General features: G+C 43.0%; 1 protein-coding gene across 2 annotated transcripts in view; it reads right to left on the bottom strand.

Moving 5' to 3' along the window:
- Nucleotides 1-18849, bottom strand: part of FAM13A (family with sequence similarity 13 member A) — a 505365-nt gene that overhangs the window by 17149 nt on the left and 469367 nt on the right. Inside the window, exon 25 of one of the 2 annotated variants that reach the window (XR_003856193.1) lies at nt 1068-1194. The exons of the other annotated variant lie outside the window; for it this stretch is intronic. The gene's annotated coding sequence lies outside the window, so the exon portion shown is untranslated. The remainder of the gene's footprint in view (nt 1-1067; nt 1195-18849) is intronic. 2 annotated transcript variants of the gene reach the window in all.

Raw genomic sequence — 18849 nt, 5'->3', positions numbered from 1 at the left:
CAGCTCTTCCCCCCCCCCCCCCCCCCTGTTCAGGAGTAGCTTGGGTACATTCTGTTTCTCTGGACCAGTCTGACTGGATGAAGAGGAAGGAGAAATGTAATCATACCTGATAATTTCCTTTCTTTGAATCCAGTCAAACCAGTCTAAAACCCTCCCTCTACTACCAAATGTGTGTTCTTGTCTTTTCAGTGCTTGATGTGACGTATTGATGACCGCTCTTCCATGTGTTTGAGAGGAGTTGTTATGGTAAGTTTGAAGTTGAACTTACTTCTGTTCCTGTTTTTTCACCCTTATATTTTTTTCTCTAGATTCTGGGCAGGCCCCTGGTTATGGGGCATGTCAATCCCTATCTTAGCTTGTTAGAGGTAATACTGGCAAGCTGAATTCATCACAGACGCCTATAAGAGGTGATGTTAGTGAATCTGTTGATCTCTGTCTCCATCTGCTGGGTGGTGGGCACAACCTGTTTATCTGGACTGGTCTGATTTGGATTCAAGGAAAGGAAATTTTCAGGTAGGATTAAATTTCTTCATTGCTACACTCAACACCCTACCTCGCTTTCTGGCTTAGCTGGTACATAGCAGCCAGAGGATAAAAGCCAAGTACAGCTTATAGGGTGGTACTGAGTTGTCAGTCAAGAAGGCAGCTTTAGAAATTTGGTGTCAGTTCTCACAGGAAATTCTTTGGCCGTGTAAGGGTATGGTAAAAGAGAACAGGCTCAATGAGAAGTACAAAGGGAAAGCCTTGCCAAGAAGGATTAAATATAATGAAAATGGGGATTTGGTGCAATATGTGTGTTAATACTTGTGTAGTATGGTGATGAGTCCTTTAAAATGGCATCCGGCACAGAGTTTCTTCTCTGCTTTTATGTTTTGAGTGGAGGAGGGGCTTCTCCCCTCACCCAAGCTCCACCCATACACATCTTATTCCTCTATCCAGAAAAGTACCCAATAATGTAGATCCCCTAGCTGCCTGAGGACCCAAGGAGAAATATCCCCCAGCACTGTGTTCCAAGTTGGGGGGAGGGGGCAACCATCTTCCCTCCTCATACATTACCCGGGACATACCTGCATGCCACTAGGCTGGAACCTGGCTCCCGCAATCTTGGTTCAGCCTCAGGGATTGGCCAAGTTACTTTCAGATGTCTGATAATTTCCTGATTGAATGTGCTACTTTTTATAAATTTGACATCTTCTGGAAAGAAGTTTAAAAAAAAAAAAGAGAAAATCTTGGGTTTTGGATACTTAAAAAGGGAAAAGCACTTTAATTGCTATGTTGTATTGATCCCTTTAAAATCTTAAAAGCATGTTAATTATACAGTGTAAGACTTCTATGTATATATAGTTCAGTATTATGCAATAAATTTATTTAACTTGCACATTTCTTTTGGTTTTTCACCTTCATTAGGATCCATTCTTTTGAATCCTTAGATTCTCTGCCTCCAGATTTCCCTTCTGCCGTGCTCCAAATTATTATGCAACTGTTTTAAATCTAATGTTGCAAACTGGTTTTGACAGCATGAATTGGGAGCTGGGGCAGATGGCATACATATGATTGGATCACAAAAAGGAATCCTAAGCAAGAAATGGAGCATATGACATCAGGCATTTAAACTAAAGGAGGGGGGGGGGGGGTGGCAGAAGGAAGTCAATGCAATTGAAATGTCACCCCCAACATATACAAATACTGGAAGTGGGTGGAGAAAAGAGCAAAATTAGTCCATGTTTAGGCAAAGGCTGAGGGAGAGGGGCTGAAAAACTATATGCACAAATGCTTGCAGTCTGAGCAACAAAGTTCCAGATTTGTAGGCCCTAATGATGTAGGTGGATTTGGATACATGCAGACATAGTTCAATAAGTCTCATGAATAGGATACAGCCATCTTGGGCTATAACCCGTTGAGGAAGGATAGAGAGGGCAGAAAAAGGGGTTGGAGTTGCACTTTGTCAAAAACAGTATCCTAGTTAAAAAAAAAAAAATGCAGGGGGCGAGCGGGCAAGGTAGAAGCACCGTGGCCTATCTTCTAAAAAATATGACGACACTTCAGTTTACTCTGGTGTGTGATCTACAGGCCTCTGAAATAGAAGAACTGGTCAGAGATTTGGCTGAAAGCATCCAAAAGGTGGGAAGGCAGGAAGAAGTGCTGCTTGAAGATTTTAAACTACCGGATGTGAATTGGAGTATCCCTGCTGCAGAATCTGTAAGGAGTAGGGAGACTGTGAATGCCATTTAAGGAACGCTGCTTAAGCAAGTGGTGATGGAACCCACAAGGGGAGGAGCGATACTGGATCTGGTGCTCACATAAGAACATAAGCTATGCCATATTGGGTCAGACTTAAGGGAACATCAAACCCAGCATCCTATCTCCAACAGTGGCCAATTCAAGTCACAAGTACCTGCCAAGTACCCAAACATTAAATAGATCCCATGCTACTAAAGCCAGCAACAAGCATTGGCTATTCCCTATTGATTAATAGCAGTTAATGGACTTCTCCAGGAACTTAGCAAAATGTTTTTTAAATCCAACTACACTAACTGCCTTAACCAAATCCTCTGGCAATGAATTCCAGAACTTAATTGTGCGTTCAGTGTACAGTACCTGAATGTAATCTGCTTTGAAGTGCCAAAAAGTGGAATATTAAAAAAAAATCTAAATAAAATCTAAAGTGAAAACTAATTTTCTCCAATTTGTTGTAAGTTTGCTACTTGCTAACTTCATGCAGTGCACCCTAATCCTTGTATTATCTGAAAGAGTAAATAACCGATTTACTGAGCTGTTGATTTAAAAGTAATATCAACTAAGGCCCAGATCATTTTCGTGGGTGGTAACTCCAAATATGGAACCTAACATTGTGTAGCTACAGCAAAGGTTATTTTGCCCTATGTGAATCACCTTGCACTTGTCCACACTATAGTTCATCTGCCATATGGATGCCCAGTCTTCCAGTCTTTCAAGGTCGTCCTGCAATTTATCATAATCTGTGATTTAACTACTCTGAATAATTTGTGTCATTTGCAAATTTGATCACCTCACTTGTACCCCTTTCCAGATCATTAATAAATATATTAAAAAGCACCGGTCCCAGTTCAGATCCCTGAGGCATTCCACTGTTTTCCTTTATCCACTGAGAAAATTGGCCATTTAATCCTATTTCTCTGTATCCTGTCTTCTAACCAGTTTGCAATCCACAAAAGGAAATCCTATGACTTTTTAGTTTTCTTAGAAGCCTCTCATTAGGGACTTTGTCAAACACCTTCTGAAAATCCAAATCTACCACATCATCTGGTTCACATGTTTATTCACCCTTTCAAAATATGTAGCAGATTTGTGAGGCAAGACTTCTCTTGGGTAAATTCATGCTGCCTGTGTCTCATTAAACCATGTCTATCTAAATTGTTTGTGATTTTATTCTTTAATAGTTTCCACAATTTCTCCCAGCACTAAAGTCAGGCTCACTGGTCTATTGTTTTTCTAATGTCTGGGTAGGTGCCCACCTGAGCACTAGTGATAATTAGATGGTATAGTAGCCAAGACAGAGAAGCCACACAAGAGATCAAAGTCCTAGATTTAAGAAATACAGATTTAAAATGGGGGTAATACCTTCAGGAGGAGCTAAAAGATTGGGAGGGATCACATGATGCGGTGAGCCTAGCCAGTCGTGTCTGCTGGAGCTCAGAGTGCCACCCCTCCAAAACAGTCAATAAAGCCACATTTAATCAGTTTTTTCTGCACTGCTAGATAGATTCTCGGCTTGTGGACTACCAATGGCTGAGAAACAAAGCAATAGCTTTTGGAGGTACTGTGAAATGACCACGAGACTGGAACACAAAGAAAGAGGGAAGGGAAAACTCGTGGATCCCAAGATGGCGGACAGACTTGAGTCAATAGCGCCAGCTTACCCTGATGAGACAACAATCAGTAGGCTGAGCATGGCTGTGGTAGCTGCACTTGAATATAAATTTGATGGCATCTCTAGTCACTTCATAGAATTGAAAGAATCAATTCAAGATATTGGTTGTCGCATAGAAGTGGCTGAGGTCCAGATATCATTCATGGAGGATGACACAACCACGCTCACTTCACATGTAATCCAACTGGAGAGCAAACTAAAGGCCATGGAGGAGAAGGCCAAGGACCTAGAAAGCAGGTTGCGGCGTAATCTCAGATTCTTGGGGCTACCGGAAGACATACCGGATGGAAGCTTGACCGATATACTGGAACAATGGCTTCCAAAAGAGCTGGACTTACTGATGCTCAAGGGAAAGTTAATCATTGAACATGCACACAGGATGGGGCCTAAACGGAAAGCAGATGACGGGCCTTGTCTCATTATAGCAAAATTCTTGAATTATGCGCAAAAACATCTGATCCTTATAGCTTTCAAAAGCAGCAGAAATATAAAATACCTTGAGCATAAGGTCTTGATTTTTCAGGACTTTTCTGCTTTGGTAGCATCACAAAGGAGGGCTTATTTGTCTGTCTGCAGCGATTTGGTATATAAAAGAATCCTCTTCGCAATGATTTTTCCCACAAAACTAAAAATACAGATGAGCGATAGTCTACATGGCTGAGTCACCAGCCCAAGCATGTGTGATCTTAGATGAAAAACTCATCGTGGCAGCAACCCGAACTGCGTGGCAATGCAGCATGGAATAGATGGAGAAAATAACGATCTGGTATGCTCCCGCTCTTGTCATCAAGCTTTTCTAAATTGCTTTTCTAAATTGCTTTTCACAGCTTGAGGAGCTGACATAAGTTTGTAGAATTGACTATTGAGTTGACTAGTTACAGGTATTTTTGCTGTTCATAACAATATAAAAGGAATGGTGAGACTAATAATTGTAAATGTAATTTCTTGGTGATTTCCCAATGTTAGCATTAAAATATGGGGGGGTGGCTGGGTGGCACCTGACCACATTTTTATACGGATCTCATCCCTACATAAGAGGGGAAATCACTAATGTATTGGTGGGGAAGGGGAGGGTAAAGTATTTAGCTAAAATGGGATAGGAGCGGGTTATCTCTAAGAAGTAGGTAAGTTCTTTCAGTACAACACAGGAAATCGACAACTTTGTAGTCTCTCATAAGTGTGATTATCTATCTTTCCACACCATACTAACCCAGAAGGCTAGTTCACTTGCACAAATTCTTACAGCATGGATACTTTTCGACTGTAGGCTGATTGCCCAGGCTGGGGGAGGTCAGCCTAAAAAATGCAACTAATCAGCAATATGACAGAATACTTCTCGGGTATAATTATATGATGGGGAGCTTACGGCTGGTTTCCTGGAATGTAGGAGATATAGGGTCTCCCATTAAAAGACACATTTTTTTTTTTTATCAGCTTTGCAAAGATACAAAGTGCTAATAGCTGGGATTCAAGAAACTCAATTGTCTGCTGAGGAAAGCAAAAAATAAAAAAAAAGAGCTGGGTGGGGCAATGTTTTTACTCTTCTGCACAGAAAAGTAAAGCAGGGGTGGCATTTTTATTTAATAAGTCACTGAGCTTTCAGATGTCCCAACAAGAAATCACTGATGCTGAGGGTGAAATAATGGGAGAAGCACTTACTATCTGCAATGTTTATATCCCCAACAAATAAAATCATAGCTGCTTTGTGTCATTAGTGAGTCAAATTTTGCAAGTTGTCAAAGGTTCGCTGATACGAATGGGAGACTTTAATTGTGTCCATGATAATATGCTGGATAGGTCTAATGCCAGTAAACTGCTGGTAGGAGGTAAACCCAAAGGGATCATTTATTGGTGTAGCGAATTACAAATGTTGGATATTTGGAGAACAATGCATCCCACGGAGCATGACCACACTCACGTGGCCGGAGCCCATGCCACTTTGTCATGAATTGACTACATTTTAATTTCAGATAATCTTTTCTCTAAAACTCAGCAAACCGGGATTATTGAGATATCGGACCATGCTTTGATATGGTTCGAGGTCATTTTACACCCGATGATGGATAAATCTAAACTCTGGAGATTCCCGTCATCTCCATAAAAACCCTCAATTTAAGCAATTTCTTCAGGCCAAAGAGGAAGATTATTCTAAATTCAATTCTCAACATGAATGCAACCTATGTTTATACTGGGAAGCTAGTAAGGCAGTTTTAAGAGGGGAAATTACTTCTTTTTTTGATAAAGAGATCTAAAGACCTACATAAAAACATTTTAGACTTAGAACATAGGGTGCAGGCTGCCAGAATTAATACTCAGAGGTGTGCTGGTGGGTCCACTGCATGACCTGTTCAACAGATCCTTGGAAATGGGAGTACTACTGCAAGATTGAAGAAGGGCAGTTGTGATCCTACTTCACAAAATTGGTAGCAGGAAGGAGCCTGGAAACTGCAGGCTGGTTAGCTTTACCTCGGCAATGGGAAAAATAATGGAGATGCTTCTGAAGGAAAGGATAGTGAACTAGGTACAAAGCAGTGGGTTGCATGATCCTAGGCAGTATGGTTTTATCAGAGGAAGAACATGTCAGACAAACCTGATTTTTTTTTTTTTTTGGACTGGGTGACTAGAGAATTAAATAAAGGACAAGCACTTGATGTGATGTATTTGGATTTCAGTAAATATTTTGATACTGTCCTGCATGGGAGGCTCATAAACAAATTGAAAAGCCTGGGAATGAGTCCCAAGGTGGTGGAATGGATCAGAAATTGGTTAAGTGACAGATGACAGCAAGTAGTCATAAATGGAACCTACTCTGAAGAGAGAGAGTGTGATAAGTGGAGTCCCTCAAGGTTAGTTATTGTGAGCGATACTGCAGAAGAGTTAGAAAAGTTTTTGTTTTGTTGGGTTTTTTGCCGTTGACACTAAGAGAAAGCTGAGTAAGCTTGAGGAGTGGTCAAAGGCTTGACACTTGGCATTCAATGCATTCTAAAGAAGTAATAATATGATTGGTAACCCACACAATGGCAACTTTTTTGGAAATCTTGAGTTAATAGCTCATTATAACAGCATCACTCCAGATCATTTGACCAGAATAAAACCAAAGCATGCAGAGGTCAAAATGATGCAAGGACAGGCTCATTATCTCTCATGGGAGAGTCAGAATTAGTTTATTGAATTATGTGGCAAGAGTGTGCGCAGAAGACCACTCTTGCGCAGCTAGTGATAGAGAACAGACATTTATTATTATTTTATCATGTGATACTACTCCTGTCTCTCACTAAAAACAACATACTAAGGCATGGCTTCTCAGCCAGGTCTTCCTCACAGCAGACCCTCAGTCTCCTGCCCTAATTACCTGAAATTCCGAGTAAGGACTATAACTTATGCACTATACTATTCTAACTGTAAATTTTATTCTGTAAAGCTTTTTTGAATGCTCTTATTTGACTTTGAGGTCATTCTTGGAAAAATATCAAAAGTCTTAAGTAATTTAAATATTTCAATACATAATCCACAATAAAGATACTAGTATATTCCCTTATGTTTGTGCTGGATTTTGTATTTTTATGATTTATTGTTATATATTGTATTGTTTTCATGTTTTGCAAACCACTTTGGATTGAACTGTTTTCTAACGGGCGGATTTTAAAAGCCCTGCTCGCGTAAATCCACCTGGATTTACGCGAGCAGGGCCCTCGCGCGCCAGCACGCCTATTTTACATAGGCCGCCGGCGCGCAGAGCCCCGGGACGCGTGTAAGTCCTGGGGTTTTTTTAAGGGGGCGTTTCGGGGGCGGGATGCAGCGTTTCGGGGGCGTGGCGCTGGCCCGGGGGCGTGGTCCAGGCCTCCGGACCAGCCCCCGGGTCGGATGACAGCTCGCCAGCAGTCTGCTGGCGCGCGTAGATTTAGTCTGCTTCTAGCAGGCGTAAATCGAAGGACAAAGGTAAGGGGGGGGTTTAGATAGGGCCGGGGGGGTGGGTTAGGTAGGGGAAGGGAGGGGAAGGTGAGGGGAGGGCGAAAGAAAGTTCCCTCCGAGGCCGCTCCGATTTCGGAGCGGCCTCGGAGGGAACGGAGGCAGGCTGCGCGGCTCGGCGCGCGCAGGCTGCACAAAATCGGCAGCCTTGTGTGCGCCGATCCAGGATTTTATAAGATACACACGGCTATGCGCGTATCTTATAAAATCCAGTGTACTTTTGTTCACGCTGCTGCGCGAACAAAAGTACGCGATCGTGCTTTTTTTTTTAATCTACCCCTAAGGGAAGAAGGATTAGAAAATAACTAGGAACTTTTGTTTTCAGATTTTATTTTATTTTACATGGGAATTTCAATGTTATGACAAAAGAAAGACATCAGTGAAAAAATGACTGAAAAAAATCAGTGCAAAAGTAATTTTTCCCCTGATTTCTTCTTTGTTATAACATTGAAATTCCCAGGCAAAATGAAAAAAAACAACCCAAAAACCCAAAACATAACATAACATTTAAATTAAAGAAATATTGTTTATAAATTTTGATTTTAAAATAGAATGAACATACTAATTGCTGGCTTAACCAGCCATAACATTTCTCTTAACTATAGTGGTCAAGGTTTTGATAGTGTTTTTTTCCCCCGATATATTAAAACCCTTAACAATTGTTTTAAATTTCATTTAGCCCTAAAATATGACACTAGAAGAAGCTTCTAAATGTCTGCTTTACAAATATCCTCCAGATCTTTCTGAGACCTTTCCTTGTGAAATGTTGCATTTGAAAAAAAGCTTCAGATCTATTTGTGGAAAAAAGCAGGAACTACCCTCACTTATTTACTGCAACTAATTGGTAGTAAATCCTGCAGAGCCCCAGTTTTTTGGTTTTTTTTAACCATACTTCCAGTGAGTGTCGTAGAAGCTGAAAAAAAGTTTCAGAATGCTGGCATTTTACTAAGGGAATAAAGTGGTTAAGCTACTTTACTGATTTGTCTGAGTGTGAACTTGCAAGAAAAATTGACATTGTGGAGAAAATTAATGATTTCACAATGAAAAATACAGCTTTAAAGCGAATTGGTATATTTATAACAGAAGTGCAGCCACATTAGTCCATTAGAACAACAACAACAAAAAAAACCCAGCAACTGGGAATATCATTAGTGAGACCAACACCCAAAAAGTTACAAAATAGGAATGTAGAAGGGGACTTCAATTTGGCAAGAAAACCAGAGATAGATGCCTCTCGGGGAAGTGTATCTGCCGCCCCAATGCATAGGAAAAAATTGCAGGAGTTGATGGATAATTGGCAATTGATGGATGTTTGGAGAGCACATTATCCTTCGTCAAGATCTTATACTTTTTATTCCCCTCCACACATCTCACACTGTTGGATAGACTATTTCTTGATAGACAAGGTGCTGTTTCATAACATTACCAACCCAGACATAACCCCAGTGGCGTGGATGGATCACGCAGCTGTGTCGATTGATATTACTTTTACCCAATATGACAAAGGGATACGCTTCTGGCGTCTCAATGACTCTTTGCTGGTAGATGAGGAATACACCAAAGCTATCACTACTCGTATTCAGGAATATCTGAAACTAAACGACAATGGGGAAGTATCCCCACCAATAATATGGGACTCCCTTAAAGCTTACTTGAGGAGGTTATTCATGTCTAGAGCTACTTTCATTAAAAAAACGAGATACCCGAGTAGCTCAAGAGCTGAGGCAAAAGCTAGTGATACTTTCCCATGAACACAAGGCTACTGGAGCCCAAAAAGTACTGCTGCAGCTGTCCAATGCTAGGGAAGAGCTTTTGAGATTAGAATCCTCAAGGATGGTTCATTTATGAGATGTAGCTAAACAAGAGTATTTCGAGGGGGGCAATAAGGCTGGACGGAATTTAGCACAAAAACTAAAGAGGATAGCCTATCAAAATACAATTGCTAAGATAAAAGATGAAAAGAGCGCTCTATTAAACAACAATACAGAAATCCGCAAAAGATTTTTAAGTTTCTATACCGATTTATATACCCTGTAAAACAATATTCCACAAGAAAGGGTGGATAGGTACCTTGGGGCGATCCCGATACCCTCCCTATCTAATGAGGCCCAGTGAGCACTGGATGAGGAAATAACCACAGTAGAAATCTTGAACTTAATAAAAATGTTAAAGGTAGGGAAATCCCCAGGCCTGGACAGCCTTACGGTAAATTTCTATAAGCAATTTGCTTCTATGAGCAATTTGCATACCTCCAGAAAGTCTTCAACTACCTGAGGAATGGAGGATTATTTGTCCCAAATTCCAATCTTGCAGGGATAACAATATTGCTTAAACCATTTGCGGGTCATACAGACCTATATCCCTCTTAAATTTAGACTTTAAAATTCTAGCGAAAATACTAGCAGGACGAATGAATAAATACATCACCACCCTGATTCAACAAGACCAAGCTGGCTTTATACCTGGAAAGTTAGTAGGGGATAATATTTGCAAACTGGTAGATATAATGTGGTGGGCCCATGGGAATCATACTGAAGCTATTTTCCTTTCCATTGACACCGAAAAGGTCTTTGATATGGTTCACTGGCCTTTCCTCTTTAGCGTCCTGAGGGGGATGGGATTTGGGCCTTCCTTTTGTATATGGATAGCATGGGCGATTATCAAACAATCCCAATTGGCTGCGATGCCTTTAGAAGCCATGCCATGGCAAGCCAGGAAAACCTGGAGACCATGCCCACACATGCTGCCAACTACAAGACATACTTTAAACACCTGGGAAAGGTGGAAAATGAAGCTGGTGGGAAAGAGAACTTACTATTATCTTACTCAGCTGTTTCATAACATCACTTTTCCCCCTTCCCTGCCGACACTTTCCTTTCCAGTGTGGAAAGCCCAAGGCATAACACGACTTGAAAACATTTGAGAGGGAGGGGCATTTACTTTCTTTGACTCTCTGTGCTGGACACATGATTTACCAATCTCTGAATACTTTGCTTATTAACAGATTCGTCATTTTTGTAAGGATAATCATATGAAAGATAATCTATGCTGGGGGAAATCGCTGTTTGAAGGATATTGTTCATCCCCATTTCAATTTAAGGGTCTCATTTCTAAGGTTTACAGACTGCTAAATGTGAGACTTACCTCCTTTCCAACTCATATTAAGGCATGGAACAAGGACTTACTAAAACAATACTCCATAGATGAATGGTCTGCAATATACGAACTTATGGGCAAGATCTCAATATCTTCTTCTCTAATTGAAAATGGGTATAAGCAACTATACTGATGGTCTATAACTCCGAAGAGATTAGTGAAAATTCTACCCAGCAATGATGGGAAATGCTGGAGGGGATACATATGCGGTGGTCTGGGGATTGTATTGCACCCTTATGGAAGCAGGTAGAAGATATGATATCTTCTGTATTACAGGACACAATACATCTGTGGTTGCAGTCAGCACTTCTGCAAAATAACGACGCAGACACACATTCTTACCAACATCCCTTTGTCACCCAGGTGTGTCTAGCCACTAGACTAGAGATCGCCAAAGCTTGGAAATTGACGCAAAGCCCACCCTTAAAGACAGTGTTACTACGACTTGATCATGTGTGCACTATGAATCTGATGACAGCGACAAAACATCGCACTATCGCACTATGAAAAGGTACCATCACACCTGGGATCAGTATCTCCAGTGGCACTCCACAAACGCACCTGAGGACGCCGTGAAGAATTGATAATACAAGCGTTATAACTTAAGAAAGGTACCTGATACGATATAGGAACACTGTGTGTGGGGGAAGGGGGGAGGGAAGGGGTTTGGCAGTCAAGGGGAAAAAAATCACAACAGTGTTTATAAAGTTGTTAAATTCATTTCACATGTATGTTTATGCAAAACACCAATAAAACCGTTTATAAAAATAAATAAATGAAACATTCCCCCCCCCCCCCAGCCCATTTTAAAGCATCCCCTTCAATATGCAACTGGGGATAGTGGTAGAAGCAGTAGTCAGGGGTCCTTTCTGCAAGGCAGAGGACACTATTTGAAAAGGGGATGAGTGTTCCTCAAGAGGCTTCCACGCCTTCAGCTCCTTCTACCAGACAGGTGGCAGGCCAGCAGCAGGAGACCCCCAGCTATAACTAGGAAGCGACAGCCCCCAATGGAGGAGATGGGAGTGGTGTTGGGTAGCACTGTCACAGGGAAAGAAGCAGGCAGACTCTAAACTGGTGTCCAGGAGTATTAGCGAGATGATCGTTTTAGATGATCAGCCCTGTAGGTAGTGGAGAATGTGCATTTCAGCCTTTTGCTGCACGTGTTTGCACCAAAGGATAAAGTGCCCTCCAGGACCACTTTCAGCAGAAAGGTCATCCCCAGTTTCTACAATCATTGCTATGGTCGCATCCAGGTGCTAATGGCTAAGGCACAAGGGAGCAGTGTGCATTTTACAAGCGACATCTGGACATGTACAAATGCCTCACATGCCTTCCTCTCCCTGACCTGGCTGAGGTAGGGGCAGCAGCAGCTCCACAGGAGAATGGAGTAAGAGGGCGCAGAAGGGCTTTGCTGCCTACTCAACTGGTGGATGGGGCCCATTCCTTGACCAATATTTTAGAACAGTGGTCCCCATCCCTGCCCTGGGGGCCCACCAGCCAGTCGGGTTTTCAGGATATCCACAATGAATATGCATGAGAGAAAATTTGCATGTACTGCCACCATAACATGCAAATTTTCTCTCATGCATATTCATTGTGGATATCCTGAAAACCCGACTGGCTGGTAGGCCCCCAGGATAGGGTTGGGGACCACTGTTTTAGAAGCCATTAAAGTAGGGGTGGTGAACTCCAGTCCTCGAGGGCCACAAACAGGCCAGGTTTTCAGGATAACCACAATGAATATGCATGAGATAGCTTTGCATACATTGGAGGCAGAGCATGTAGATCTAGCTCATGTATATTCATTGTGTTTATCCTGAAAATCTGGCCTGTTTGTGGCCCTAGAGGACTGGAGTTTGCCACCTGTGCATTAGAGGAATACTGGAGGGCTGGCAGCTGGATCAGAAAGCCAGAAGTCTAAACGTAGGGTTCTTTGTCACAGACAATTGCTCTAACATGGTAAAGGTAGTATCTGACAGGGGCTATCAGGGTGTACAATGCTTTGCTCACACCCTACCCCTAGCACTGAAAGAGGTCCTGGGGCTGGGGTTCAGGGAGCCACAGAATGTCTACCTGCATGGTTTACTAGAGAAGTGTAGGAAAATAGCTGGGCACTTCCACCAAAGTGTGAAGGAGAGGCAACTTCTCTGTGAAAAGCAGAAGCAATTAGCAATGCCTAACAAGTGTCTCACTATAGATAGGGGCACCCACTGGAATTCTACCTACATGATGCTGCAAATGCTAATGGGGCAGCAGATGCCCCTGCATGATCTGGCTATGGAAATGGAGATAAGTGTGCAGGCCCCCCTAGGGCATCCGGACTGGTCAATCATGAGACAGCTTGGGATAATGCTGCAGCCCTTTAAGGATGCACAGTGGAGCTGAGTGCCACAAGCGCCACCTTGGGAGATGTCATCCCCATAGTAAACATCCTGTTAGAAAAGTTGGAGGATTTTCAACAGGAAGAGGGGATGAGAGCTGAGGTGCTGCACTGTCTACAGTCCTTGGAAAAGCAGATGACAAGACTAGGAGCTCTAACCACAAACCCGCCATACCTGTTCGCTACATTCCATGATCCATTCGCACTGCAATCTGACACCTATGAAGAGCATGCTGACAAAGGAGGTCAGAGGTCGGTCAACTAGAGCACCAGAGGTTAAGGGAGGATGAAGCACAGGAGGAAACACCATTATGGAGCAGGTCAGACAGTAGTGGAAATCTGAGCAGTACCCTGTTATCGATACCTAGCACTCACTCCTCCTCTGTAAAACAGAAACAATCCTCACTTCTGTCCCAGGTGATCATGAAAGCAGCCGTGAAGAAAGACACATGTGTGACACAAGCAAGGGAAACGGCCATTCAAATCTCTGTGACATGCTGTTTTGCAGAGACCGTTGAGGATATGATGTGCTGGCATATTGGTCCTAGAAGTCCAGCATCTGGCCAGACCTAATGAGAGTGGCTCAGCGCTATCTCTCTAGCCCACCACATGTACCCAGTGAAAGTATGCTTTCGATGACGGGGACATCCTCAGCCCTCATCACTCAAGACTGTCCCCACCCTTGATGGGAAAGCTAGTGTTCCTCAAAATTAATCTGCCTTTGCTTGGGTTTCCAGATTTGCCATGCGAGTGGCAAGATGAATGAAAGCAATTTGAAGTAATTGTAGGTGCTTTGCTGTGCCTCAAATAAATACCAGTAATGGGGTCTAGTATATCCAGCAGGCGCAAAACACCTTTCTGAGGGCCACAACACCCTGAATACTGAGCCCTGCTGTGTCTCAACCCCACTAGTTGGGCTACAGTTTTGCAAACAAATTACTGCTGCCTCCCAGGCCCGAGAAGCCATTCCAAAGACTACAACAAACCAGTGTTGTGTCCTGCTGTGTCCCCAGTACCATCAGTTGGGCCACACACATCCTGCTTCCTCCTGCCATGTCTTCCAAAACACCACTGCAGCCAACATGCACTGACACCTTCTGTCTGCCTTGCCCTAAATACCTACACTGGGATCTGACCAATCCTGCTACATCCTGACATGTCCCCATGAACAACACTGGATTCTGACTTAGCCTGCTGCCTCCTGACACATCCCCATCAACAACACTGGGGCCTGTCACATCCCTGCTGCCTTCTGACAAGTCCCCATCAACAACACTGTGGTCTAACTCGGCTTACTTCCTCCTGACACGTCCCCATCAACCATACTGGGGTTTCACTCCTCCTGCTTCCTCCTGACACATCCCTATCAACAACACTGAGATCTCACTCAGCTTACTTCCTCCTGACACGTCCCCATCAACCATACTGGGGCTTCACTCCTCCTGCTTCCTCCTAATATGTCCCTGACAACAGTATTGGGGTCTGACTCAGCTTACTTCCTCCTGACACATCCTCATCAACAACAATTGGGCTTCACTCTGCCTACTTCCTTTTGACATGTCCCCAACAACTCTGGGTCCTGACACTATAGGGGTCTATTAGTACAACCAGCAGCAGCCTTCCACTGCAGTTCCCCAACAACAACAGCACATAGGTCTGGCATGCAGCACATCCAACAGGAGTTTTACACTACCATACCATAACACCAACAGCAAAGAATTCTAATAGCACATCCAGCAGCAGCCTTATGTTTCCATACACGTCACAGAACTACAGAGTTATGATACATCCTTATTCTGCCTGCCATGTTCCAGGCACCACCACTAGGGCATATCTCCTGAGTTCCTCTGCCTCTTTTTCCCCCAAGCACCACCACAGCAGATCATGATCCACTGAGTTCCTCTGCCTGCTTAGCCCCAAGCAACATTGCAGTCATGACTCCACCGAAATTCTCTGCCTGCTTCTGCACAATCACCACCACCTAGGCATGATTCCACCGAGTTCCTCTGCCTCCTTTTCCCCAAACACCACCACTCCTCTGACTTCCTAAGCCTGCTTTGCCCCAAACAGTTGTTGAAACGAAGTATGCAGGGGAGGTCAGTGGAGTCATGCCTCAGTGGTGGTGGTGTTTGCCAAACACCACTGGGGTATGACTGCACTGAGATCCTCTGCCTCCTTTTCTCCAAACACCACCACGGAGGGCTAAAATATCCTGCAAAAGCCTGTCTTGCTCAAACCATAACCAGAGTGGCCTGACACTTCCAGCTTCAGAATGCCATGCTCCAACCATAATCTCTGTGGCCTGACATATCTTACATAAGCCTGTCATGTTCCAACCATGACTGCTGTGGCATACCATGCTTCACCATATCCACTGAAGCCTAACGTATCCAACAAAAGCTTATCTTGCTTCAAACATAACCACAGTGGCCTGACGTTTCCAGCTGCAGAATGACATGCTCCAACCATAACCTCTGTGGCCTGATGTATTCTGCATAAGCCTGTCTTGCTCCAAACATAACCACTGTGGCCTGACACTTCCAGCTGCAGAACACCATGCTCCAATTAAGGAGCAGACTGGGAGGGAACTTTCCTATCCCCCCAACCTAGCCTTCCTCCCTTTTCCCCTCTCCTCCCTGACCCCTAAACCTACCCTATCGTAATTGTTTTTGTTTTAGAACTTACCCGTTCTTCTGAGCAGGAGTAAGTTCCATGCGCTGGCCAGCTGACGGAGCCTGCTTCCCCAGATAGGGCCTAGTGGCTGCTGTCCCGGTCAGCCCCTGCCCAGACCCCCCCCCTTTCAAGGAGCCGGACACTTCCACGCATAATCGGGAGATATGTGCGTGGCTAGGCTATTTTTAAAATACGCGCATATCTCATGGATTTTGCACGTGCCGGGTTTTGGAAATTTGGGCTTTAGTCTTTACACTATGGCTTTATCTTCCCTAAGTGCCCCTTTAACCGCTCAATCATCTAATTGTCCAGCTGACTCCCTCACACACTTCCTGTTTTGGATATATTTTTAAAAGTTTATATTACCAGATTTTGCCTCTGACAAGCTTCTTTTCAAAATTCTCTTTCTGTCTGCCTTATAGATATTTTGCTTCTAACTTGCCAGTACTTATGCTTTTTTTCTATTTTCTTTATTTGGATCCTCTTTCAATTTCTTGAAAGATGTTCTTTTGGTTATAGTAGATATAGGTGAACCGGATTTGGATTTTCAGAAGGCATTTGACAAAGTTCCTCATGAGAGGCTTCTAAGAAAAGTAAAAAGTCATGGGATAGGTGGCGATGTCCTTTCATGGATTACAAACTGGTTAAGAGACAGGAAACAGAGAGTAGGATTAAATGGCCAATTTTCTCAGTAGAAAAGGGTAAACAGTGGAGTGCCTCAGGGATCGGTACTTGGACCTGTGCTTTTCAATATATTTATATATGATCTGGAAAGGAATACAATGAGTGAGGTAATCAAATTTGCAGATGATACAAAATTATTCAGAGTAGTTAAATCATAAGCGAATTGTGATAAATTGCAGGATGGCCATGTGAGACTGGAAAATTGGGCATCCAAATGGCAGATGAAATTTAATGTGGGTAAGTGTAAGGTGATGCATATAGGGAAAAATAAGCCATGCTGTAGTTACATGATGTTAGGTTCCATATTAGGAACTACTACCCAGGAAAGAGATCTAGGCGTCATAGTGGATAATACTTTGAAATAGTCGGCTCAGTGTGCTGTGGCAGTCAAAAAAGCAAACAATGTTAGGAATTATTAGGAAGAGAATGGTGAATGAAATGGAGGATATCATAATGCCTCTGTATCGCTCCATTGTGAGACTGCACCTTGAATACGGTTTACAATTCTGGTTGCCGCATCTCAAGACAGATATAGTTGCGATGGAGAAGGTACAGAGAAAGGCGACCAAAATGATAAAGGGGTTAGAATTGCTCCCCTATGAGGAAAGACTAAAGTGGTTAGGACTTTTCAGCTTGGAGAAGAGACGACTGAGAGGGGATATGATAGAGGTGTTTAAGATCATGAGAGGTCTAGAACTGCCTCCATAACATGCAAATTTTCTCTCATGCACATTCATTGTGGATATCCTGAAAACACGACTGGCTGGTGGGCCCCCAGGACAGGGTTGGGGACCACTGCTGTACAGGATACCCACCATGAATTCTGTTAAAGTTAGTAACTGCCTCTGCATGTGGGTTACTCCCAGTCAGAAATATTACACCTAAAGTTAACAAAGGTGACCCCTTTTCTTCATTTCCATCCTCTACCTAATAGGATCCTCTTTATCCCATGCCCTTTTGAATTCCATTATTGTTTTTGCTTCACTACCTCTTCTGGGAGGGCATGCATCCATCACCCTTTCCATGAAGAAATATCTCCTAACATTGTTCCTGAGTCTACCCTCCATGGAGATTCAGATCATGACACCTGGTTCTACAGCGTCTTTTCCATCAGAAAAGGTTTGATTCTTGCCTTTAAGGTATTTTAAAGTCTGTCTCATATTACCCCCGTTCTCTACCTTTCTAGGGAACACATATTTAGGTCTTCCAGTCTCATCCCCAGCATCTCTAAAATCTTATCTAGGTGATGCATGAGGTTTGTCACCTCATACCAGGCAGGAAAGTTACCAAGCAAACCTCACAATCTCCTAATGATCAAATTGCCAACTACAACAGCTGTTCTAACTCTTCCCTCTTTGGAGACCCATCCTTGGTGCAAGAAGATACTATCACCTGGAGAGCAGGTCCTAACTGCAAGATCCCTTCTTGCTATACCAAGATGATGCTTTCTTTCCAGGTGATCTTGTTCTTCCAAGGCAAGACAAGGCCTGCCAAACCGGAGTTAGGCCTTTACTACTCTACCCTCTAAGAATCTGTCTGCCTCAACTTCTTCAGATATGCCACTCTGGTCTCCAGAGACTTGACCTTTTCTATGAGCCAGGAGCTGTTTACATTAACTGCACACATACAACCTCTCACTAGTGCAAAAAACTGGATAGCCCCCCCATCTTGTTGCTGGACTACTGTTTGCATTCTAATATTGTTGTTATATAAGTTAAGGGAGTAAGAATATCTAAGCTAATATAAAGTCCTTAACATTTTGTATATTTTATGTTGGTTAGTCAATGATTAGCCAGGGGACTATAGTTAATCTACTTATTAGGTTAAGGTTACTCCCTTCTTTATATAAATCCCCAATTAACGCTTGTGAAAACTTTTCCCTCTTTTATTCTCTATAAATCAAAGAAATGTTTCTGGAGTGGGGATAGATGGGCAGAAAGGGGAAAGGAACAAACATATAGGGAAACTAACATCTAAGGCTTTTTAATATTCTAACACCCAGGGAATCTAACATTTCAACCACAATCTCTCTCCCCCTTACAGGCTTTAAGTCACAATTTCCCCAAACAGCAGTACT

The sequence above is a fragment of the Rhinatrema bivittatum genome, chromosome 1, assembly GCF_901001135.1.
Source record: "Rhinatrema bivittatum chromosome 1, aRhiBiv1.1, whole genome shotgun sequence".
Classification (NCBI taxonomy): Eukaryota; Metazoa; Chordata; class Amphibia; order Gymnophiona; family Rhinatrematidae; genus Rhinatrema; species Rhinatrema bivittatum.
The sequence above is the reverse complement of the archived record's forward strand: the minus strand, read 5'-3'. Positions and strand labels throughout refer to the sequence as shown.